The sequence below is a fragment of the Phyllostomus discolor genome, chromosome 2 (genome assembly GCF_004126475.2).
Source record: "Phyllostomus discolor isolate MPI-MPIP mPhyDis1 chromosome 2, mPhyDis1.pri.v3, whole genome shotgun sequence".
NCBI lineage: Eukaryota > Metazoa > Chordata > Mammalia > Chiroptera > Phyllostomidae > Phyllostomus > Phyllostomus discolor.
Window position 1 is genome coordinate 122,715,192 of NC_040904.2, and position 26,417 is coordinate 122,741,608.

At 42.5% G+C, this 26,417-nt stretch overlaps 1 protein-coding gene across 1 annotated transcript in view; it reads right to left on the reverse strand.

Moving 5' to 3' along the window:
- Window positions 1-26,417, reverse strand: part of CACNA1C (calcium voltage-gated channel subunit alpha1 C) — a 626,645-nt gene that overhangs the window by 593,983 nt on the left and 6,245 nt on the right.

The following is a 26,417-nucleotide window of genomic DNA, read 5'->3' on the forward strand; positions in this document are numbered from 1 at the left end:
GCCTGGGAGAACCTCCCACACAGTGCCTCTGCTTTCCCATCTGCAGTCCTCGCTCTTCCCCCAGACATCAGCTGAATAGAGAGGACTCTGAAGATCTGAAAGAGGGCACAGCCACAGGATGAAAGGGACCTGGGTCACTGAATCCCCTGTGGAAAACCATTTGACAAGAAATGCCTGCATTGCAACAACTGAAAAATAAACTTTGTGTCAGTCCAGTGAGATTTAAGGGCTGCTCATTAGGGTTGATAGCCTCTCAGCTTACTAATACAGGGTCAGAGAAACAAACATGTAATTACACAGGGAGTTTAACATGCCTAGAATGGATGAGAATTCAGGTGACCTCGACCACCAATGAGAAAAAAACTAATCAATGCCAAAGTACCTCTTTTACCTTTTAAATAGGATTACAAGGCCAGAAAATCAAAGGAATGCCACAGAAAATACACAGGATCAAAAAGCACTGCTGAATGAAGAAGTGACAGTCACTCAGTCCAAGTGAAACTGTAAATGATTTGTTAAGGCACCCAGCCACACATTTGTTCAGCAGATCCTGAGTGCCTGTTACATACCAGGTCCTGTGCTAGGAGTCATGGCTACAGGGGCAAAGTAACAACCTAAAGGAACCCAATCAAGTTGAAGACACAAGCTGATAAATGTGACAAGGTATCTAGTGGGGATGCCTACAGTGTTATGACAGCTCAGAAAAGGGAGTCCTAACTCAGTCTGGAGCCAATAGGGAAAGAGTCCCACAGCAGAGCATGTTGATCTGAGTTCTGAAAAAGGAGAAGTTAGTTGGCCAGAAAGGGTGAAAAATCGTTCCTGGTAAAGGGAGCAGCATGTGCAAAGTACTGCACTTGGGCAGCAGCAGCGGACAGTACATCAGCAGTGTACTGTCAGCAGAGGGGAGCAGCAAGAGGTAAGTCTGTAAGACAAGTAAAGGCCAGGCCAGGAAGGATCAGCCACCATCCACAGTCAACAGGGAGCCAGTGAAGGGCTCAAAGAGGTATAACGCCATAATGTGATTTGTGCTTTCGCTTTCTGGTGACACAATAGAGGATGAACTAAAAGGACTAAGACCAGGAATACAGAATCTAGTCAGAGGCTCTTAAAATTATACAAGCGAGACAGATCAGAGTCTGAGGGGTTGATTATAAAATATTAAAGAAGGAGAATCTCTAAGACCAAGTGACGCAATCAGCCGTGGAGTGGGAAGAAAATGAAGACACCGGGAATGGTTCCCAAGCTTCTGGCTTTACCAGCAGGACAGAGCCATCACTGAAACAGCAATCACAGAAAGAGAGAAAGGTTTTAGGGGGCACAAAGACAATGAATTGATATTGAAACACTGAAACATTATGGAGATATCCAGTAGAAAATTAAACTCTTGAGACAGATATGTGGGCTGAAAAAGTGAATTTGAAAGTCATAATCATACCAATGGTGGGTTTGACAGTGGGCATGATTGACATTGCCTATAAAGAAAGATAAGTGGAACAGTCACAGGCAGAATTCACACCACCAGTGTGATAATACATGTAGGTGGATTGATAGTTGCTGGTACATAGATATATCGATGATTGATGCATGCATAGACACATTGGTTCTATTCACAGATGCTTAGGCCCTTGATTCACAGATATGTTTAAACTTGGAAGATCTCTACTGATGTGACCCAGGGCTCTGTCCTTGGCTGTAGATTTTCAAACACTGAATTAAATATCTGGATGAAGACAGATTTGTCAGACATGCTGATGACACACATCTGGGAGGAATTGTAAGTTGGAAGGTTGAATCAGGATTCAGGTGACCTCAATATGCTGAAACTATGGTCCAAACTGACAAGTTGAAATACAATAGGCATAAACCTAAAGTCCTGCACTTAGATGAAAAAAACATCACTGCCTAAACATAAGGTTTAGGAGGAACCCTGGCTTATCAGAAACCTACATGACAAAGACCCCAGAGGACTGAGTAGACTGCAACTTAATATGAGTCAACAGTACAGCGCAGCTGCCAAAAAGGCAAATGCAACCTTTCCTTCCCTAATCTGCATTCAGGGCCCAGACTAGGGGAAGTAGCAGACCGAGCACTCAGCCCAAGTCAGGCACAGCTAAAGCCAGGGTCGCCCTGGGCAACAGGCTCCCAGAGGGACACTGGCAAAGTGGAAGGCGCCTGGAAGAGGATAAAGAATGAAGAATGAAGCCATGGGAGAACTGGGTAAAGCAAGTGGGACAAGAACCCTGGAAAACATGCTTAAAAGAAACAGGAGGCTTGCTTCAAAAGTCTGGGGGCTAAATAATATGGAGTAAAAGTGCATTTTGTTTGCTACAGATGGAAGAAGTAAGATGAATGGGCAGAAGTTATAGGATATCAGATTTCAATTTTATTTTATTTCAAAAGATAAAGGCTATTCAAAACTGGGATGGATTGGCTGCTCTATGAAGTTAGTGAGGCTCCCTTTCCTCGAATTATCAAAGTGAAATTAGATGACTACCTGTTAGGAATGCTAAAAAGACTTCTGCCTTGGATGCGAGGTTGGGCTGGATCAGTGGCTCCTAAGCCTTTGGATTTCAAGGACCATAGTAAATTAAAAATCTCTTTTTAATTTACTATGTGAGAAATTTTTCAAAAGTCAACTACCATCTCCTATCATCATCGTTTTACAAAATATAAGACATTCAACACCAAAGAGCAGGGCAGACATTATCAGCATCAAGAACAATCCTTTATACAGGGTGGGTTAAAAGGAGGTGTACAGTTGTGAGTACATGAATCACAGTTAATTCTTGTATTATTTTCCATACAAACAACTGTAAACCTTCTTTTGTTATGTTCTATATTGAATAAACTTAACTTTCTAGAAAACAAAAACAGAAATGAACAAACCCTTATTTCTAATTTCGTGAGGGCCAGAGACAACACCAATCATGATTCCATGTGTCTCGATCACGTGTATTCCCAGCATGTGGCGTTTAGTAGACACTCATGAAATATTTGCTCAATGAATGACTGAATGAATGCGTGCATTTAATATACAAAACCCTGGCTTCCATGCTGAGTCCAACAGTGTCTCTACTTCATCATTAATCAATATTTATTGACAGCTCTAGTCGTTCTTGGCACTGAAATATGGTACAGCAAGGGCCATTAACTCCTACAATCCATTCTCCAAGCACTGAGAGTAATAATGCCTTATATTTGTACTGTGTTTTAAAGTTTACAGAGCATTTTCTCATGTTATCACCTCACTCAATTCTCTTTACAACATGGAGATTAATATCCTGAATTTACAGCTGAAGAAACTGAGGATCAAAGGCTTTCCCAAGGCCACATCTAACATGGTGGAGTCAGAACAAGACCTCCGCAAGTCCAATGGCCAGGTGGATGTCGTTCCCACCTGCCTCAAGATGTCTCCCAAAGAAAGGTATAACTTGATCCTCTGGCCACCCTGGGGAAAGTGGAATGCTTTGTCTTAGCTGCAAAACCACAGAACACAGGCCTCAGCAACACAAGCATCCCTGGTACTGATGGGATCTACAGTCAGGGCTTCTTTGGAGAAAAGCAGAGAGATTAGAGGAGCCCACACATCCATCAACAACACACCAAGAGTTTTTTGTTTACCTTCAGGATACCATCTGCCCACCAGGCCTGCTAACACTGGTAATGTAAAACCCTCAGAGATGGACTTGATGTCAGGTCAAGTCCACCAGGTGCACCAAGAGAGACAGAGAGGAGGGAAGGAGGGACGGAGGGAGATGGACCCTCAAAAGGATGATGACATTGTGTGAGAAGCTAGTAATGGGAACCTACATACACTCAGAGCTCCCGTTTCATTCTATGTGCAAACCAAGCCAAATGGGATTACCTCACCAACTGTTTTTGCCTGAAAGCAACTGGTAATTCAGGAAACCAAACAGTACAAATTTGGCCAATTAGTGTATGTATATATGTATGTATGTGTGTGTATATATGTGTTGTGTGTGTACACACTCTCTCCCATATATATATATAAAGGAGAGAGTGGAGAGAGAGATTGGTTCTCTATTGTGTGACTAGAACAGTGTAGCTTACAGCAATTACATTGCTGGTAATGTATTGGTTAAAGAAATCCAAGGTCTGGTGTTCATAGTCCAGAACGCAGTGAGGCATCTCAGCAGGGCAGGGTCAAGGTACTGAAGCAGTAGTGAGCATCCTGAACAGATGGCAAATGCAGGTGTGTGCAGAAGGGAGGAGAGAGAGCACATGCTCTAAATGCTATGATCATTATTGCATTTCCTAGCAACCCTGTGCTAGTGATACTGTCTGAGCATCGCACAGAAACTGGGAGACAGGCTTGTAAAATCAAAACAAAGATCAAGAGACTCTGTTAATCTGTGACACATGGTAAAAACACAGCCTGAGCATCAAGTTGGACTGGGACGTGTCAGAATGTACGGGAGGCCAAAGAATGTACGGGAGGGGAACAATGCAACATCAATTTATAGGAAGTCATTTACCCAGGTAAGTAAATACTGAGGGCAAAGCACTATAGAGAAGCAGGGACAGTCAGGCTAGACAGATCAGAGTTAGACAGTGGTATTAGTGCTTTTCTAATATTTTGACATGGGCAAACTGTTGACTGCATTTTAACCTCAGCTCAGTTTGGCTCACCTTCCTGAACACATTCTACTGCCATATATTATTGTGAGTGATGGGAATATGCCCCATTTTCTTACCTCTCCAAATGAGAACATGGTTTTTAAAATATAGTTGCTATGACAGTAAATGAAATAACATACATAAAATATCTTAGCACACAGTAAGAATTTAGTATACGCTGGTTGTTATTCTAGTGATAATGATGAGTAACCAAAGGTCAATGCCTGGATATTTCTCTTTTTTGTTGTAAATTAGGAAATACTTTAAATAATAGTTTAGTATTCCTCTGAAAAATACTCAGGACCCTAGAAGGCATTAAATTCTGATATTTGCACCCACCTCTAATCTACTTTTTTTTGTTGTTCAATGTTTAAAGCCTCATTTTAAAATCATCCTAAATCTTAGTCTTCTTGAAAGATGGATGGATGGAAGGAAGGAAAGAAGGAATCAAGAAAGCAAGAAAAGAAGGAAGAGACAAAGGGAGGGAAGGAGAGAGAGAGAGGGAGGAAGGGAGGGAGAAAGACTTTTCATGCTAATTCTTGCAATACAACCTAGCTTTGTACAGAATTCTAGTTTGATATTCATGAGCGCTTTGAAGATATTATTTCATTGTCTTCTGGCCTCTATTGTGGTTGATAAAGTCTGCTGTTAGTAGACAGATAATCTGTCTTTTCTTCCTGCTTGCTTTTAAGATTCTCATTTTCTTGGACATTTCAGCAGTTTTCTACATTGAGTGTCTGGATATAGATACATATTTTTAAAGATTTTATTTATTTATTTTTAGAGAAGGGGGAAGGGAAGGAGAAAGAGAGGGAGAGAAACATCAATGTGTGGTTGCCTCTTGTGCCCCCACTACTGGGACCTGGCCCACAACCCAGGCATGTGCCCTGATTGGAAATCAAACCAGCAACCCTTTGGTTTGCAGGCTGGCACTCGAGCCACTGAGCCACACCAACCAGAGCTAGATGTAGATATCTTTTTAATTACCCTACTCAACACTCAGTGTGCTACCACAATCTAAAAATCAGTACCTTTCTTAAATTTTGGAATGTTTTTGGCATTACCTTCCAAAGTAACGCCTTCATACCATTCTCTCTACTATCTCCTAGAACTCCATTTAGACATTGAAACTTTCCATTCTGTCCTTTGATTCTTTCAATTGCTCTTTGACAGATTCAATACCTTATCTCTCAGTGCTAAATTCTGGGCAATTTCCTCAGGTCTAACTTCAAATCACAGATTTTATCTTCTACTATTTCTAACTTGATGTTTCACAGATACATTGACTGTTTTTCAGTTCTACAATTACTAGGCCCTTTTGTCAAATCTCCTCTTTCAGAAAGTTCTATTCTTTTATTATGCTTTCTATTTCTTCTTTTATCTCTTTTAACTTTTTAAACAAATTATTTTATAGTCTCCTCAAACTGTACCTTCAGTTCTTGGGGCACTAATTCTCATGCCTGTTTATCCATTAGCTCTTCCTCATGGAGGTTTATCTTGTTATGGGGTTTATAATTTTTATTGTTTAGCTCTTCTTCAGCAATGATTGCTTGTTTTAAGCAAGTGTTGACAGCTCTGAGCTGCAGAACTGTGCTTCGGCATTGTTTGTGTTTATTTCTGAGGGGTCGTATGCTTATTAATTATCATCAATCTAGTTTTTTATAGTGGTGAAAACCACATCCATAATATTTACCATCCTAACCATTTTTAGTGTACGGCACACTGTGTTAACTACACACACATTGCTGTACAGCAGATTTTTAAAACTCTTTTCATCTTGCACGACTGAAATTCTATACTGACTGAGCAACAACTCCCTTTTCCTCCTCCCCCTGCACCTGGCAACTACTATTCTACTTTCCTTTCTAAGAGTTTGACCACTCTAGGTACCTCATATAAGTGAAATCATGCAGCATTTTTCTCTTCATGTCTGGCTTATTTCACTTTGTATAATGTCCTCAAGCTTCATCCATGTTGTAATATATGACAGGATTTCTTTTTAAGGCTGAATATATTCCACTGTATGTGTCTTAGTCAGCTCCAGCTACCACAACAAAATACAACAGACTAGGTTACTTAGACAAAAGAAATTTATTCTCTCACAATTCTAGAGGCTGGAAGTCCAAGATGAAGGTTCCAGCCTGACTGGTTTCTGGTAAGAGCTCTCCTCCTGGCTTACAGATGTCCTCGCACAGTTCCACTGTCTCTGCCTATAAGGACACTAACTCCACCATCGGAGCTCCACTGCCTTGATCGCATCTAAACCTAATCATCTCCCGAAGGGCCCATCTCCAGATACCATCCCTTAGGGTTTCAATAAATAAATATTGGGGGACACAATTTAGTCCATAGCAGTATATGCCACATTTTCTTAATTCTTTCATCCATCGATGTCCAAGATATAGTTTTTAATGTCATTTTTTTTATCCCAAAGTTCCTATAAAAGGCAAGTAGCATAAATTCAGACTCCATGCCCATGAGTGGTACAGGCATACAGTCCCTCTTTCTCCCGGATGGCACACTAAGCCCCAGGACCGACAGTAACTTCCTACTGTCTTCCAGAGCACTAAGCAAGCCTTTTCTCATCTCCCTCTCTTGAACAGGAAGCTCTTTAAAGCTCTGGGCTTTAAGTGAGGTCTCCATTCCAGCTCCTCTGATTCTAATGAGGCCATAGCTCTCACCCTAGCCCACACCCTATACCCTATTAGTGAGATCCAAACTTTATAAGTTTAATGGCACTAGTTGCTTTGAACCTATTCTCTCTTTTGTACAGTTAAAAATACCAACATCTATGACACAGGACTGTTTTGAAACTTAAATTACAAAATTCACATGAAGTTCCTGATACAAGGACTAGCACACATTAGAAATTCAATGAATTGTGGCTGAAACCACAGCTCTGCCCACCCCAGCCCAAACCACTCCCTTTCTTCTTAAAAAAAGTAATAAAATTTTAAAAAATAATAATACGTGACATTATGTACCTTAGACAACCCATACATAAATCCCTGCCCTTTCTCCTGAAAAAGACAGAAGCAAAAGTGAAATAAAAGAGACACTTCAATTAATTTCATAGCCTAAGCCACAATATCACTTTTATACATGGTATATCCCCAAAATGAAACATATGCCTAGAAGGTTAGCTAGTGTTCAAATTTAAACAAAATGTGTAAAACTCTCGCCAACCTGACACACACACACACACACACACACACACAGCTACTGGCTGTACCTGAATTAAATTTCTCAATTGATCACAAAAGATACACACCCTAAGTCCAAGCCCATTCACCCTCTGAGGGGGCAGCATGTTCATGTTGCACTAAACACTAGTCAGCCCTGTGACTACTCATTAATCTTCAATTAGTCCACATAACATAAACCTCGTTCAGAGTCTGTTCCAGATCATGATAGGTTGCCTTGCCCCTATCTCCTGCCCCAGCCAGGACTTCTGTCCCTCTCCTGGCTACCACAGGTGGTTGGTCCACACACCAGTTTTCGATTTCCCTTTCAGTGAAAACTACATACTGTAGTGCACACCCCATGTGCTTCAGACAGCAGCTGCACATACCAAGAACAGGTTTCCTGGGCCATTGAGATATCCCGCTTAGGAAGTTCTATTACATACAGCAGGAGTTTGTTTTAATTGAATTATCTTATAGAAATCAGCAATGGTCCCAATACCAGTGCATTTGACTCTGGAATAAATGTGAATCAAACTTGGAAGTAAAGCCAGAGGCAAATAATTTCATTACTGCAAAATATATGGTGCTAGAGCTGTAACCTCTGTTGCCCTTCCCCACCCTTGGAAAAGTGTTTTGTCTCGTGAATTAAAAATATAGTGGAAGGCTTAGAGGTATATCCATATCGTTGAGTAAGACAGTCCTTCTGTTCCTTGTTACTGAGTGGTGTTTCATTCTGTGGATGTTCTACAGTGTTTCCCATTCACGACTAAAGAACATTTGGGTGATTTCCAGTTTGGGGTTCTTAGGAGCCATTCTACTATATATGTTCTTGTATACGTCCTTACATGGATGTATCTTTTTATTTCTCATGGTTAAATGCTACCTAAACTAGAAGAGTAAGTTTCTAGCTGATCCCTTAAAAGAGAGACTGGCAAACCTTCACCCATGTGCCAAATCTAGCCTGCCACCCACCTCGGCTGTGCACTACATGATTTCTTTTACCATGTATTCATTCTGGAAAATGCAAAATATAAAAGGCAGAAATCAAATCAGTGGTTGCCAAAGCCCTTGGATGGAAAGAGTACTGAATACATAAGACATGCAGGAACTTTATATAAACGATTTATATCCTGACTATATGTGTTACGTGACTATACACATAAAATTTGAACCTCACCATATGTAAAACATGCATCAACAACCCTAATGTAAAAATATATATAGTGGAATGAAGGAAGGAAAACAGGCAAAAAAGGACTTCTGCATAGCTGTGTACACACTCCTTTATTTATTGTATCCTCTTGGAACACATTCAAAGCAAGAACATCAAGTATGTGTAATATCCAAAGTGAAAACATCCCCTCTTGACATTGCTCGGCAAGTTGCTGCCCTAAATGAGACAGTGAATCAGAAGGTTATATCTGCGGGTAGGTTGGGGAGAGAAAATACAGTCCCATGACATGTGAGCGTATTTGGAAAAAAAACTAAAAACTAAGGCAAGCCTTTGTAATGATGGTTTTTCAAGTTGAGAAAGGCAGACCCAGGTTACTCTTGCTTTACTGCAGTGCAGATAGTGACAATTCCAAAGTGATAAAGAAACACTCTAAAATAGGCCCAATGTATCAGGCTGCCATGTATCCCTGGGAAAAAAGCCATTGTGTCAACTGGATGTCAATCCAAGCATTTTCTTACTGACCCACCTCCCCGACTTTTATCTTTGAGCATGCAGATAAACACATATGACAGTCCCTAGAGATTATTTCTAAATATATCAACCCCTGTTTATACCAAAACGGATTCCCTGCCAGACACAAGCCCTGGCACATCCACTCCCAGGATAAACCCAGAGCAGAACGCAAAAGAAGACTCTGGACCCTGGTTCCCGCTGGTCTGAATCTGAGGCCATCATGCTGACACCATGGCCATGACAACACACATTCTGAACCCGAACCTCCCTCCTGCCAGGGGAAGTCTGAGCAGGTCCACTGGTCTGTTCTGCCAGCATATGGCTGCTATTTAAGCTACCAAGAAAAATCCCAAAAGTCCAACAACAAACTATCTAAATCAGGAGAGAAACAATATGATCACAGTAGGGATTTTTAAGAGCAAGCACTCAGAAAACAGGCTAAATTCAAATTCCAGCTCTACCATTTATTAGTTTGTGTGGTTTTAGACAAATTACTTAAGCTCTTTGAACCTCAGTTTTCTTTTCTGTAAAATGGGGCTAATAATATCCCTGCCTCACAAATTGGAGGTGAGGATTAAATGAGATAGTCACCATGATATACTTAGCAGAGCACCCACTGGGACCAATGAGCGAGGGCAGAGAGAGTTTGTCTGCACCCAGTGAGCACAGACATTCCAGGAGGAAGGGCTAGATATGCAATAGCTTACTATTCTTCAGAAAGGCCTCCTTACCATCTCTTGCAATCGTCAAATGCCTGATTGTAGAAACAAATCCAAATGGTGGTGTGGGCTAGGAAGAGTCGAAGTGAGAAGATGTTGGCTGTCAAGGCACTAAATTGTTTATGACTGAAGGAATGCATTAAGACACTCATGCTCAGAGAGCTGCCTCATGTTCAGTACATGGCCCCACAGCCCTTGGATGTTTCCACTTGAGCTCTCTCCACAATGTGGCCATTTAAATGCATACTGATCTGGGTCTCCACTTGGGTGTTGGCAGGTTGAAAGGCACTTCCAAAGCCAACAAATTCTAGAAAGCCAAATATGGCCAAGCTCAGACCACTCTAGGTAAACCTCAGGGAGGCCCCCTGTGGGTGCCAGGAGATGGTAAGGGGTGACTCAGACAGCATCAGCTGACAACTTCTAAGAACAAATGACCATGGGCTATTTTAACTTCCAAACAAAATTTTCCATCCTATAAACCCCAAATATTTTATCAAAGCACTGGGGTCTAATTCATCAGCCTAATGCTGAAAAGACAACTTCTCAAGCAGGGCAAAGATGCTATTTTGAGTAGCTGTGCCAACACACAGCCTCTTACTCCTGAGAGAGTATAGCAACAATAATTAATTGAATGAAAACTTCCTGGAAACCCCAGAGGAGTCACATTAAGTTCATGGTAAAAAAAGAAGAGAAAGACCAGGCATCTGGGCCAATCCCTCACCTGCTCATAACTACCTTTGGCAAGTCAGATCATCTTGAGCATCAGCTTCCCCATCCATGCACTAGAAACAAATCTCTCACAGGATTCCTGTGAGAATAAAATGAGATAACAAGTATGAAATGTATTGTAAAATATTTAGAAAGACAGTGCAATGAAACTATTATATATAGCACTGTCTAACTGACTCCTTCAGGTAAGTTAGACCAGAAATATACAAGCTCTTGGATTTAAGTCACCAGCATCACTAGCCATCAGAGAAATGCAAATTAAAACCACAGTGAGATACCACCTCACACTGGTCAGAATGGCCATCCTAAACAAAGCAACAAACAAGTGTTGGAGAGGATGTGGAGAAAAGGGAACCCTAGTGCACTGTTGGTGGGAATGCAGACTGGTGCAGCCAATGTGGAAAACAGTATGGAATTTCCTCAGAAAACTAAAAATGGAACTGCCTTTTGACCCAGCAATTCCACTGCTGGTATTATACACTAAGAATCCTGAAACACCAATCCTAAAGAACCTATGCACCTCAATGTTCATAGCAGCACAATTTACAATAGCCAAGTGCCAAAAGCAACCTAAGTGCCCATCAGCAAATGAGTGGATCAAAAAAATATGGTGCATTTACACAATGGAATTCTACACAACAGAGAGAAAGAAGTAGCTCCTGCCCTTTGCGACAGCACAGATGGAACTGGAGAGCATTATGCTAAGTGAAATAAGCCAGGCGGTGAGGGAAAAATACCATATGATCTCACCTTTAACTGAAACATAATCAACAAAAGAAAAAAGCAAACAAAATATAACCAGAGACATTGAAAATAAGAAAAATCTAACAATAACCAGAGGGGAGGGGTCAATGGGGAGAAGGGTTTTCCAGAACTACTGTGAAGGACACATGGACAAAACCAAGGGGGAGGATGGAAGCAAGGGAGGGAGGGGGATTTGGCCGGGGTCAGGGGAGGGGGAGGGAGAAAATGCAGACAACAGTAATTGAAAAACAATAAAGTAATTTAAAAATATATGTCTATGATTTACCAACCTAACTGAAAAGTGAAAAACAGAATTTATAAAATAGTTACTTTTTCCTTTTTTGTTTCTACATTATACCAAATGCACATTTCAAATAATTTTTTCACTAAATTAGCTATTTGTTTGACAGACTGATTGAATCAGTGGACTATATAAAAGACAACATAAGCACCTGTCCATCTTTACCAGAAATAGCCAAAAGAGCCAAAATAATAGCTACATACCTTACCTCTATCCTAAGTCTGTGGTAGACATCACTAATCAATCACTGTACTCTTTCCCAAGTTTAGATAACAGTTCAGAATCCTTTCAACATGCAGCACTCCAGGCAGCTTATAACCAGTCCTAAATCAGCATAGGACCTAAAACCTATTTGTCATCTAATGTGTGTGGACCCTGAGAAAAAAGATACCTACCAAGAAGGGCTCCTGGTGGCTAACTGGGCTCAAATTTTAAAAATAGAGCCTAGCAGAAGCCATTTCTACTAGGGTCCTCTCGTGCAAACCATACTTCAGGGAGAAGCCTGCACTGAACTCATGACTGCTTTCCACACAGAACTGCCTGCCCACACTGTATTACTGCTATCTGAGCCAACCCTAACAAAGGAGTTCCTGAAATTGTATTTCAACCAACAGAGCTGAGGTATTCCCTGTCCAACCAGACCTGTGCAGCTATACCTCCATCAGCATCTTCATCAACCAATCAGAGAAGCTCCATTCTGATCAATCAGGACAGTGCCTTTTGGACCAATCAAAATGCAAGAATTTGGAGTCCTCGTATACATAAGGACCAACCAATCAAGGACTAGGGGTGAGGACTTCTGTCTATATAAGTCACCTCCCCTCTGGCTCCAGGAGCACAATTTGCCTTTCCACCAAAGATTTAAGATCGTGCTTCCCAAGCTGGAGCAGGAGAGGGGCCTCACCCTAGGGCCACCTCACCACAGTGCTTTTTCACAGCAAAGCTGCTCCATAATTGAGCTGTAACACTACTGAGCTATTCATTAGCCATGCTGTTCTCACAGCCGTGCTGTATCACAATTGTGTGTTTGCACTGAATAGTTTCCCAAATTGGGTATTCCTCTTAGCATTGAATTGGTACCAATGATCATCAGTTAACAGATGTATCTTTTGCCTGATTTAATTTGAAACCATGAGCTTAGGACAATAATTTGTAGAATTATTTTCGTCTTACTAATTCCTCCTGAACTTATTTGCTGATGACTGGAATTCCTGGAAAAAAAGACCAAGCCTTCCATTTCACAATTAGACAAAAGACTGAATATACAAATACTCGAGAGGAGATAAAATGAATTTATACAAAAATGTACACAGTTCATTGCAGCCTCCCTCTGAGCAGGATCCAGGTCCTCCCGGAAGAACCACTGCCCTCCCGCTCACTCAGTGAAGTTGTCCTCCAGGGGCACAGTGCCCACCCAAGGCATGCCCAAGGATGAGCATGGACAGTGCAGCATGGCTCTGTCCATGGCTCATGCCTTTTATCTGTGCAAGTGCCTTCACAGAGGGATGGAGAGCTAAAAGCAAAGGGCCTTGGGTCCCTGAGGGTGAAAAGAGAGAGCTCCCCAGCAATGGGGAGGGTACAGAAAGGGGGGATGACAATCAGAGATGCACCTCAGTGGCAAAGAGATGGCAATTCAAACCCACAATGACATCTTTCACACCATGTTTGACTCCTGGACTAGGTTCTTTGTGTTTTTTTTTTTTACAACTTGGTCTTGATGGGATAAGGGTACCAGCCACATAAAAAACTAAGTAAGACTTCCAGAGTCTGGAGGATTCATTCACTTCTCAAACAAGTGTGGTTATAACAATGCACCATGTTACCACCACTGAGAAATCTAATGCAGCTCAGCCAGTGGCTCCACTGTAAGCTCCAGGAGGGCAGATGCCTGTCGGTTTTATCAGTGTATCTAGCGCTGTATCTGTTTTATTTATCGATGTATCTAGCACTGTGTCTGTCTGGTATCTAGTACTTAAAACATAGCTATCAAAAATCGGCTATGTTTGTTTATGCCCTCTGCCAAGTGGCCATACAGTGCCACAGTAAGCACCCACTTAACACTGACTGACTGATTGATGATTGACAGTCTGTCTTGTCTTTGATTCCCCAAGTGAGGAAAGCAGAATAAGTCAGCCTGATATAATACCTGGTTGGTGTACAGCTAATATATATAATTTACCTAACAGATACCTAATATATTTTTAATAAATGCCTAATATATGCTTCTTAAGCCTTCTTAATAAATATCTAATATATACCTCTTAAGCCTTTCAGAATGTTATATTCCTTAACATTCTGAAAGTTTAAGATACTCTAAATGAGTAAATCCTGAAAAACAGACTAAAAACCATCAAGTGCCATAAATGGGAGGTGACAGTTGAAGGAGGTAAACAGCTGGACATCATCATGTCACGTTGGTCCTGAGAGTCTCCCTCACACAAAGAGATTTGCTAAATGACCAGTTCAAAGGAAAATGGTTTAACCAACCAGACAGAGGTATATTTATAATAATCCTGACCTCATAAGTGGATCGATACTTTCAAAGTACACCCACATCAGAGACTGTATGTGTCTTCAGACGTCCTTGTGAGAGAAAGGTGAGCATTACTAGTGATCTATACGGTATAGCCGCAACTCTCCATTCTGGCAACATGGCAGGCCAAGCTCAGACCACCAAGAAATGAGGAATTCATTCTTTTTACGATGCAAAGAAACACTGAACAACATGAGCTGAGCAGAAAAGAATGAATTCTCCGCCCTGGGAAGAAAGAGAAACGTAAAGCTGAGTAATGAGCTGAGGCACTAACAGCTGTGAGGGCTCTGGGGCATATGTAGTTGATTCCAGGCTCTGCACAGAACAGAAGACAGAGCTAGGGGACCCTTCAAAGCCAGAGGGTTGAAGTGAGGACCTGGCATGAAGTTGAGAACCTGGAACAGCTGATCCCTAGTTAAAAAAAAAAAAAAAAAGGGTCTCAAACATCTGCTCATCTGCCCAAGGAGGAGATAAGAAAATGTGGGTCACCAGATGCTGATTGGGACTTTTCTTGTCTCAGAATTCCAGCTGAAGCCCCAAACCTAAGAACAAACAAGTGTCCCTTAGACAACAGAGGCACTAACAGGCAGCCACCCCACCCAGCCTATACAAAAAGAAGACAAGAAACAGGCCGTAAGGCGTGGGCTGAGGAACAGTGTGCTTCCCCCAACCTCCTCCCAAGCCAAGTGGAGTGGGCGCCAAGGGGAGCATCTTTAGAGACTAGGGTGGAACGAAGAGAAACCATCCTAAACAAATGAAAATGCCAAATAAACCTTAAAAACAAAAACAGGAGAAAGGAAAAGAATGAAAGATGCAATAAAGCTTCCTCACAAAGACTTCCTTGGTGGAGATGTGTCTTCTTAGTCACATCTGCTGCATATAAGATAAAGCACCCCAATTCAATACCCCTTCTCAATAGTTTCACACACGGGACATCCCCATGCCTCTAAAACCCAAGGCCCTCTTGCTCTGGTACTCTCTGAAGTCATGCAGCCGGGTGGTTTTACACTCTTACTGCCCCACCTCCGAGACATTCTTTCTCAGATAAAACTTAGCTCAGAAATATTCTTTAAGCGCTTGAGCCTATACAGCAATTTCCACATGCAACTGACAATATGTAAAGGACTTGACACAGAAAGCTTTCTCCTGCTGTATTTCAATTTATCCCTTTGTAATATTCAAGTAATAGCCATTTGTAATAGAGCTGAAAGAATAAACAGATTCTTAATTGGGAGACAGAGGGCAGCAGATCCCCAGATATGCAGAAGGTAAAAGATCCCATCAAAATGCCAAAGCAAAAGCCAGAGTCCCACCTAAGCACAGGTCTCCCTGTGCCCAGATATGGCTGCTCCTGTGACACATGTCATGTTTCAGGGTTTCAAGCAAGTAGCACTGCTGTCTCCTCCTCTCTGCTGCTTCTCTCTCTCTCTCTCTCTCTCTCTCTCTCTCTCTCTCTCTCTCTCTCACACACACACACACACACACACACACATGCACTGGCCCACAAGGGTTAGAGGAATCTTTCCCTAAGAGTCTTTGGTTTTGAATTTTAGTTCATTTACTTCTGAGCCTGAAAAACACAACATAGGTAGCCTTTATGGCCATTGTATCCTCTCCATTCCAAACAAACCATGACCTACATGTAGCCATGCAGGAAGTACTGACCCATGTCAATCCATGGGCCAAGTGTGCCTGCATGTGACTACACAGTGTGACACCTGTGGATGTCTCAAGAAGATCTGTGCCCACTTCTCAGAGACACCAGGCCCATTCCACTGCTTCACCCAACCCAAGAACATTTTTATCCTAGTCATTCTTTTCTTTGGGATTTTCCTGTCTTCTTCATTAATTACAGTCAAACACTATAGAAATGCCTTGGACCAGTTGTCTGGGGAGGGACAGCAGCTGGCATTGAGCAAACCTGTCAATGCAGAGTAAGCTCATTCCACAATGAATACACTGGGAAGGAAACAGTGCATTCTGCCCAAGTTTCACTGGGGTAAGAAAAGGGGAAAAACCCACAGCTTTCTGCTGCCCAGATACAGCAACAAATAGGTCTGGGGTCAGCACTGCCCTTGGGGTTCACCAGAATACAGGCAAACTCTGCAAGTAGGTTTTCTGCAAGTAGACTAGACAGGGTGAAATGGTGGCCACAGGGCTGGTCATGATTGTCTCCAGAGGCTGTCTTAACACACTGTTTCCAGACAGGCAACAGGCAACTGGTACTATTTCCCTAGACGGGAAAGGCAGATAAAGTGTGCTTCCAGGCAAAGTCATCCCCACCGCACAAGGGTCTCTGGCCCTAGGGTCAGGTCTATCTGAAGTGGAAGAGCTAGGGGATGGGCACAGGGAGCTGGAGGAAAGAGGCAGGACTTCAGGCCACTAGACTTTTTACTATGTATTTCACCGTGATGGCCAGCACAAAGAACTAGAGTGAAACTTCAGAAGCCAGGCCTCCCTGCCTCCGAGATGCCAGGCCTCTGCAGCCACTGCCACCCTGCTGCCTCTGGGCAAGGCCCTCCAGCCCACTGACACTGCATGTGTGACAAGGACTGGAGCAGAGTCTAGGGGTGCCTCCAGGTCGTCAACGCCTTCCTGGACCAACAATAAATTCACTGCTGCCCAGCAGAACATATTCCCATTGTATTCAAAGAGTGTTACTGACCTTGGCACTAAAAATTCACATCCTTTCACTAAACATTCATATTTGTCTCGATTACAGATAAATCCAAGCATTGCAAAGCTCAAATGGGATCTAACCAGAGATTTTCCAGTAGTTGGGAACATTTCTGTCACAGGACTGTAAGAGGGAATGGGATAAAGAACAAATAGTAAAGGATTATGTTCTCAGAAATATGATAATCTGATATAACTATAAGGGTATAAAAGCACAAGGCTTAACAGCCCACAAGGCTAACAAGTTCTCCAGAGAGCCAATAGCTTAGGTGGGGAAGCCTGACAGGTGTGGATAGGAGTACGGGGAGTTAGGTGGGGGAACAACATGGAGGCAAGTCATCCCTGGAGAACCACCTATGGCTGGCACTTCAGAGCTGACCTGCCCAGAATACTCCTCTCTGCTCTTAAGCCATGACTGATGCCAGCAGTGCAAGCTCCTTGTCCACGACACCAAGACAGTCTGTGACAGACTGATGGTTGACATCCACCCCTATACCAGCCCTGACATCACCTGCTTTCTTCCATCCATGTCTTGAACAGATCTATGGACCACAGGCTCTCTCTGCTTTGGTGTCAGTGCCCAGAAAACTCAGGGGCCAGGAAAGTTTGTCTCCATATGCCTATCTTTCCACACACACACATGCATCCTATTCTACCACCCTGCATCAAACCTCCTAACGCCTCCACCAACCTCACCACCCACTCGTCACCTTCTTCTTGTTCTCATGCTCCCCAAAGAAAGTCCACCCACCCCTCAGTACAACCACCCAGACCTCAAGGGGCCAACCAGCTATTCTGATGAATAATCCACGTGAACAGAATCAGGTTAGAGGAGTCACACTCCCCCAACTCCTATTAAAATTCCATGTCCTGGGACCTCCATTCCCACCAGCGACCTCAAGTTTCCCATATCAACTCTAGCTCCACTTGTCTCCTTATACAACTAGAGCTCTTTACCCCCTTGGTCTAGTTTGTACCTAGCTCACTTTGCCAATGTCAATTCTGGAGGGTGCTTCTCTAGGAATGCTGATCATTGCTGGCCCCTAACTCATGCCTCCTGACCTCAGATAGGTTCTCTCTCAGATTTGGGAACCATCAGGGATTTCTTTGGGATGTCCCTTGTGTTTTCTACTGACTGTTACCGCCTTCTGTCTTTTCAAACTCAAACTCCACTCTAGCTGCCCTCACGTCTCTTATGACCCAGTACTCCCCTCAACGAGACCCCGAATATCTCCTTTTAAAGCTCTACCTGCCAAATACCATTCTGTATTTTTTTCACCCTGTGCTACCTCATGTCTGTTTCTGAAGACAGAATTCCACCTCCTTGGCTGAGGCTAAACCTTTTATTCCTGTCCGTGGCCCCACTGCCTACTGCCACCTTCTCAATCTGCCTCCCCAACAGCCCCCTCCCTCTACCATTTCCAATCTCTCTTGTGCCAACAAATCCATCCTCTCTTTTTTCATTCACAGTCAAAATTCCTGAAAGAATGGTCCATATGTACCCCCCATTTCATGCCCACCATGCCTCAGCATTGTGCAGTCTGACTGCACGACAATCATTCTGAACCACCCTCAAAGTCTACTAATGACACCCAAATCATCAAATCCAGTGGGAGTTTACTCACTTCCTATCTTCCCTATCCACTACTCCATTCAACAGTGACCACAGAGGCTGCTCCCCACCCTCCATGACCCTGCAGTAGTGAGGCTCTCCGCCCAGCTCCCTCACTACTCTGTCGCTAGCTCCTCTATTTTATTTCCTTCCTGTCATTTAAGTGCTCTGTCTTCAGCCTCTTCATCATTTCCTTTCATTCATTGCCACAGCTTCAAATATCATCTTTAAAAACAAAAACAAGCCCTGGCTTGCATAGCTCAGTGGATTGAGCTCAGGCTGTGAACCAAAGTGTCACAGGTTCGATTCCCAGTCAGGGTACATGCCTGGGTCGCAGGCCATGACCCCCAGCAACCGCACATTGATGTTTCTCTCTCTCTCTATCTCCCTCCCTTCTCTCTAAAAATAAATAAATAAAATCTTTTTTAAAAATGGGCACCCTGTCTTTAAAAAAAAACAACTCTAATCTGGCATGTATGCTGGGTATCTTCCATTTGCCCTCCAAACCCACCCTCTACCCTTCCCATCTAGATAGAAGCAAAGGGCTCCTTGCCCTCTTGCTTTTGTTAAGAAAAATCCTGTCTTTCCTCTCTTGCCTGGACTGTGGCAAAAGCCTCAAAACTGTCCTTGTACCTACAGTCTTAGCACCTCCACATCATCCTCCACCCTGCTGCCTAACCAGCCTTCTGGAAGAGCCACCCTAATCACATCAGTCCCTCACACACTTCAAATGGTTTTCCACTGCCTACCAAATGGGATGCAAACTCTTCAGTTCAATGAAAGGACTCTCTAAATGTTATCCCTTTCCTGCCATTCCAACCTTCTCTCCCATATCTCCCCCATGCATAACCTGTGCTCTAATGAAGTACAGCTCACCATTCCTTTAAAATTCAATGCATATGCCTGTCAACACATTATTGACTATACTATTCTTTGTGTTAAGAATGTCCACCCTTCCACACTACCCTATTTCTATCCATCCTTCAAGTTTCAGCTATGTTACCACCTTATATATACTTTCTCCACTTATTTCTTATGACTATATTACCCTCCTCTAAAGCTGTGAGCCTTTTATCTTTACCTCCTATAAGATCCTTCAGGCAAACTGCCTTACATACAGCAGATGCACGATAACTTTTTGTGAATGACTAACAATCCCAATTCTGGGAGGGAAAAAAATAGGATTATTTCATCACAACTGGCATGAGATACCCATTTTCAGAGACATTTCACAGTCAATTTACCCTGGGAAAAGACTTCGTTTCTCCTGGTCTTTCAGACAGCTGGGCACAGGTCAAAATTTTTGCCTTTCAAATAATTGAAAAACAGAGCCACAAGATCCTATCCACTGCAGTCCAAATATGAGATCTGAGTCACTGTAATCCCCTAGGATGTGTAGTCAGTTCCCCAGGATGTCTTGGGCAGCCAGACATGGCGATAGAGGCTTTGACCTTGGAGAAACACTGCAACATTTCAGCTCTGGGCAGTGGCCCAGATACCCCTGTAAGCAGGACCAGAAAGGGATGTGAAGGCAGAGCTGTCAAGAGAGGAATTTACCAGTAGTTGTATTAAACTAAGCCTTCAAAGTGCCTGACCTGCATTTCTGTCTTAGCATACTGAGCTCTGCTAATCTGACACACACACACACACACACACACACACACACACACACTCATGCCCCAGGTAAACCCACCAAACAGAGAGCTGAGTATGGGGTGAAAAGATGTACAGGCTCATGCAGGTTCAACAGATATGAGGCTTTGAGATCTGTGCATAAGTTAGGACACGGTGCCCTAACAGATAATATATTCAGGCTACAAAGAGAACATGGTTTTAGAGTCAAAAGATGGGGGTTCTAGCTTACTCTGTCACCAAAAAGCTGTAGAATTTTAACAGGGTACCTTTAAGGAATAAATGAAATAACATGTAAGCAGACAAGGGTAAACATAAAGTCAAATGTACAATATTCACTCAAAAAAATCTGACTAGTTTTTATTTTTTCCTTCCCTAACCAGGCAAGTTGTTCAGATTCTCTCAGTCCAGGTTCGTTCATCTGAACAAACAGGAATAATAAAACTTGTCCCACTACTTCAACAGCTTTCTTTTAAAGAACAGTTGAAACAGTAGGCATGAAAGGATTTAAAGGTATTTTAGAACTGTCAAAATGTAAGGTGATGTTATTACTTTTAGGTAAAAGAATTACAACAAAACAAAATTGCCATCCCAAGATTGGAAAGGGCCTTTCCAAGTCACGAACCCCTCCAAGGCTACGATTCTGCCTTGTTCATCCACTCTTCTATCTTCCTCTCCTCCCTCTTTTCCTGATTCTCTCCACTGACCGCTTACTTTTCTTCCCACACTTTTTCCTCCCTTTCCACATTTTAAATGTGTGAGGAACAGGGAAGGACCCTGGACTCTGCCTCCAGGCAACTCCAAAGCTGGGAGACAGAGACCCCTCACCAACCAGGCCATGTAGCCCTCTACCAGCCCAGACACAGCATGGAGGAGGACTCGGCCCAGCAGCACGGCAGGGAGCTCACCTCTCCCAGAGTCCTGATGAATGCTGACTGGACGCCTCTGTCCAGAGGCAGGGGTGCTCCAGGACTAGTCAGACAGGCAGATGGAGAGACAGAAACAGACAGACTAAATAGCTCTGTCCTGTCAAACACCCATTTCCTGTCAAGTTACAAAGCCCAGTCGACACAGAGGTGAACACTGAGCTGGACCTAGAGAACTTCATTATTTTTGGAACAGAGGCAGCATCAGTCACTCCCCAACAAAAGGCAGCTGCTAAATTGTTCAACACCTAATTAAAGTCGGGTTTCTGATCTAGGTCCTGGGAGCCCAAAGAAAATACTACACGCTCATTGCTGACACAATGAAACTTCCTAATACTATGTTCTTGTCTACTCAGGATTCAAACCTGGGGAGCCACACAAGGAAAGGAACTCATAACTAAAAAGTCATAATTCAGACCCAGCAATTCCAAGCATAGGTATATACCCAGAAGAACTGAAAACAAGGATGCAAACAGATATTTGTATGCTTGTGTTTATAACAGCATTATTCACAACAGCCAAAAGGTGAAACAACCCAAGTGTCCATCAAGCGATGAATAAAATATAATAAACAAAGCATGGTCTATACTTGCAGTAGAATATTATTCAGCCATGAAAAGGAATGGCCCTTGAAAACATTACATTCAGTGAAATAACTCAGACACAAGGGACAAATATTATGTGATGCTACTTCTATGAAAAATCTAGAACAGGAAAATTCACAGTGACAGAAAGTCAATTAGAGGTACCAGAGGCTGGAGAGAGGGAGGAGTGAGGAGTTATTGCTCAGTGGTTACAGAGTTTCTGTTTGGAGTAATGAAAAAATTTTGTAAATAGATAGTAGAGATAATTGTCCGACATTGTGAATATAATTAATGCCACTGAATTGTATATAATTAAGAATGATTGAAACGACAAATTTTGTTTTATATATATGCATGTGTGTATGTATCTTTTACCACAATAAAAAAATGTTTAAATTGTCATAATTCACATCTTCAACTATTAGCAGATATGACTTAGAAACAGCTTTACTGAGATAGTTAAAAGAAATAAATCATGAAACCACATTCATGAAACTGAAAGAATTTAATCTCACCTACAATGACACCCAGGTCCCTAAATAATCTCATATACTTCCTTTTAACTCTATCATTTATCATGCAGATTGTCACAACATACCTAAATCTGAGATGTGTGAAATGTGCTTGCAACAGTTAGGCTACACAAGGGAACTGCAATTGTAGAGTTATTATCACTGTCAATAATGCATGAAAACCCATAGAAACAGAAAGTAAATTTGCAGTTGTCAGGGGCTGGAGGGAGGGGTGAATGAAGAGTGACTGCCAGTGAGTACAAGGTTTCTTTAGGGGGGATGAAAATGTGCAGGAATTAGACGGTAGTGATGATTTTTCACAGCTCTGTAAAAATACTAAAAACGACTGACCTGTACACTTTAAAGAGTGAATTTTATGATATGTGAATTAAATCTCTAGAGAGGTTATTTAAAAATAAATAACTAAATAAATAAGGCATAAAGTCCAGGGAGCTCAGCTTGCAAGGATGGTCCTCTGAACTCATCAGAATCTTGTTTGAGAAGGGACAGTATTTATTTTCCAAGAGGAAAATTCTGAGAAGACACTACAAGAATGGATGACGAAGCAAGGCCACACCATGAAGTGTCATCTCAAAACCCAGGCTCACTGACCTAGGTCTTCCATGAAGGTCTACAGGGGGATCTAGAGAACCAAAGAGGGCCCAGACAACCCATGAAAATAAGTGAGTAGCTAGGGAACAGGACTACAAGGAGAGGCATGTAGAGTGACCACACAGCAGCCACCTAGGAAGAACAAGCGTTCAGTTCTTTGTCTGGTGCTACCAGCAGATGCCAGCACCAGAGTTTTCCCCAAAGCGAATGCAAGCACGAGTTTATGGGGCTAACTCAAGGTAACCTTTTCCAAGGCAGATGGATAGTGGGTTCTTCTTTCTCTTCCACTCATGGAGAACAGAAAGAACACATGCTTTGAAAATCTAAAATTCCTGGATTATTTCCAGTTCCAATGCTGTCATGGTGACCTTAGCCGCATTACTTAAGGTCTTTGGTCCTCAGTTTCCCCACCTGAAATAATATTTTTAAGGATGACATGATACTAAGCGCATGAAGCACCAAGAACATTGCTGGAGACACCAGGAATTCAATAAATGGTAGTTATTGCTTGGGCCTCATTCTAGAAATATAAAAAGGTAGATGTTATTCTTCAATATAGTCTATTTTTTATTTTATTTTAAAGATTTTATTTATTTATTTTTAAAGAGGGGAAGGGAGGGAGGGAGAGAAAGAGAAACATCAATGTGTGGTTGCCTCTCACATGGCCCCACTGAGGACCTGGCCCACAACCCAGGCATGTGCCCTGACTGGGAATCGAACCTGCGACCCTTTAGATCCCAGCCTGTGCCCAATCCACTGAGCTATGCCAGCCAGGGAGTCCATTTTTTATAATAAAAATGAAAACGATGCCTTCACAGATCATAGGACCAGAGGCTAGAAGGGGGAGGGGATTGATGTGGGGAACAAGACACACATCCATCCTCTCCCGGCCACTTTTTGATGACAAGATTATTTTTGCTTTAGGAAACTAAAAGCTAATCTGTCTACTTAAGGTATGAAATTGGAGTCCCTATTTTGATAAATATCTCAAAATACTATATGGAACTGTTTCCTCCTTTTATCTACAAGCCTCCAGAACCTCTGATATATTACAAATATTAGTTTACCTTCCAAAGTGAAGTTTTATTTCCCAGGCAGTCTGTCCTTCTGTACGGAGGGGCCGTGTTTAGGTTTGGGAATTCAAGTTGGAAAGTGAGTAGTCTGTTTTCCTGGCCAGGTGGTGCCCTTCCCATTCTCAATGGCCCTCTTTCCAGATATTCGGGCCATCTGACAGGCTTGGCTTGGGACCTGAGGCTGAAGGCTGGGAGCCTTGCTAGGCAGCTGTGAAAAGATGGCAGCATGGCAGTGCCCCACTGCTGGGCCTAAGAAAACCCTGCGGTCTGAATGGTCCCACCAGTCCAGGACCCCACTGGCCTGGGACCCCACTGGCCCGGGACCCCACCTGTTCTGTTATCAGCCAGAGTAGCACCTTAGATTGTTTCTCTTTGTTTGACATCTCCATCCTTGAAATTTTGAATGTCAGCCATCCAGTAACACGTACAGTCGTTCAAAATGCTTTGAAAGTTGTTTCATGGTGCTTCTTCCTCAAACTCTGGTGCTCTGCTCTCTGATAACAGTAACTGATATTTGCACAGTGATCCACATTTATTATCCTATTCAGAGCCTCACAACTGTCCTGTGAATTTGACTAGCTAAGGACTGTTATCTCCATTTCATGGATTAAAAAGGTGAGACTGAGTCCTTCCAAACTCTCAAAGAGATCAAGTCAAAGAATATGAGTTCAGTCATTTTGCTAGCAGTAGCCTTATTTTTCTTTGTCTTTCTTTCTTTTCTTTTCTTTTTTTTAACTTTTGCTAACTAGCATCTTTGAAAGGTTTTAGCCCAACATGGGTTACTTTGGAAGGAGATATGTATATATGGATGTATGGATGTATATACGTGTGTGTGGGTGTGTATATCTGAACCTGACACAATGGTTACAAGTAAATAGAGCTTAATTGAGTAATCTAGTCAACATTTCTGCCCACGGGCAATACAGGGAAGAACATTCATTTGTGGTCTGGATTTTGGCTTGGTTCTCTAAAGGATGAGAGACAATTATTTTATTTTCCTTTTCGCTAGGTTCAAGCAGGCAGCACCAAGTTTATGAAAAGAACCAGAAACCCCTGTTGGCAAATTGGCAGCTTGAATATTTCATGAAATTATCGCAAAACTATGTTGTGAAATGGTGGCTTCCTCCAGGGATCTCAAAGGCCACATCTGGAAGCAGAGCCTGGCTCAGGCCTCTCTGTCTTAAGCTCCAGACCAGATCAGCCTCAAAGGCCCCCCAGTTTCCGGATGACAATATGTGAGAGTATCAACAAGTCAGCCAATGAGCATTTCAAGGAAGATGGGAATGTCAGATGAAGTCCCTTCCATGTGCTGAATTTAAGCCGCCAGTCTTATTTCAATGTCCCCATGGAGGAGATAAGTGTCCTAGGAGACTAGCCCTGAAACAGAAGCAAGGAGAAGCCTTTGTTTTCCCAACTCAGGTACAATTCACGGCAGCCTGTCCTCTGGCCAGCTGAGACCTAAATGTCCTCACAGCTTCTACCTGCAGTTAATTTGTGTCTCTGTGCCCTGGCCAACAGCAAAGCTGCACGGTCCACAAGGAACGCCCCACAGCTTGTCAAAGGAAGTCCTTCAGCACTGTCAGGCCTCTCATCACCCCACTCTCCCTAAGGAGCTGAAACAAGCCTAGATTGGTGCAGGAAAGAAGAGAGCAAATAAAAAAGGCTTGGAGGCATATCCATTTGCAGACAAAATAGTGATCTGAATTTTGCTGAAGTTCCTTATGAACATCTATGAATTTGTACTCCGTAGCCTGAAAAATTATTTTCAAACCTTTCCAATGATAGATACCCCACCCATCACAGTGTATTTCCAAATCTAACATCTCAGAAATGATTTTAAGCCAGTACAAAGGTTGGCAGGGGTGAGGGCAGACAGGCAGAGGTTGAGAGGTTTACTAACCAGAAACACTAAGCAATGCTCTATTAGAGGGTTTAATATACACCAGGTGTGGTCAAGAGAAAGCAAGTGGGAGAAGAGACGGAAGAACTTTTTTGTCACATCCCTGCCTGAGTGAACTGACTTTTTAGGAGCCTCTGTTTTCTCAACTGGAAACAGTGTTTGTCTTAATGGTTCCTTTTACCTATAAGATGTTCTTATCCTAGAAAGTAAATTCTCAAAGAGACATTACGTTTATTCTATGTCTGTCTGACAAACCCCTCAAAGTACATGAGTCTAGAACTGCCCCTCCCCCCCTCACTCACACACACGCATATGCGGTACAGTACAAGAAGACCATTTTACAGTGAACAATAT